Consider the following 795-nt stretch of genomic DNA (forward strand, 5'->3'; position numbering starts at 1 on the left):
TTGGACAAGTACTTTCTGTCTTAAGTTTATCTGTATGCATTAGGTAAGTGCGTGCTAGATGTAAAATGTCTGTATTAAAGTTAATTTTTCAAAAAACAAAATGTATTATTGTGTTGTTCTGTTGGAAACAGTTATGTTTTCCTTGTATATCACTGTCATTGTATATGGATTAGATAGATAGATAGACAGATAGACAGATAGACAGATAGATAGATAGATAGATAGATAGATAGATAGATAGATAGATAGATAGATAGATAGATAGATAGATAGATAGATAGATAGATAGATGTGACCGACTGGTTAGTACATCTGCCTCACAGTTCTGAGGACCCAGGTTCAAATCCAGCCTCGCCTGTGTAGAGTTTGCATGTTCTCATTGTTCCTGCGAGGGATTCCTCCAGGTACTCCGGTTTCCTCCCACATTCCCAAAACGTGCATGGTAGACTATAATTTGCCCGTTGTTGTGAATGTGAGTGCGAATGGTTGTTTGTTGATATGTACTCTGCGATTGGCTGGCGACCAGTTCAGGGTGTACCTCGCCTCTCGCCCAAAGATAGATGGAATAGGCTCCACCATATACTTGTATATATACACTTCCCACAAAATTGTAGGGACATTGACATTGAATTTCAGGTGACATTTCAAGTTGAATCTAAAATGCAGTATGACCTTTACAGGTAAACTTAATTGGAGCTTCTCTAAACCTTTCAATGCATGTCCAACTGTTCAATGTTTCAGTATTTTTTTTGCACAACTTGCTGTTCTCTAACAAAGAGCTGAGCGACAAAATTC

The sequence above is a fragment of the Phycodurus eques genome, chromosome 11 (assembly GCF_024500275.1).
Source record: "Phycodurus eques isolate BA_2022a chromosome 11, UOR_Pequ_1.1, whole genome shotgun sequence".
Taxonomy (NCBI): domain Eukaryota; kingdom Metazoa; phylum Chordata; class Actinopteri; order Syngnathiformes; family Syngnathidae; genus Phycodurus; species Phycodurus eques.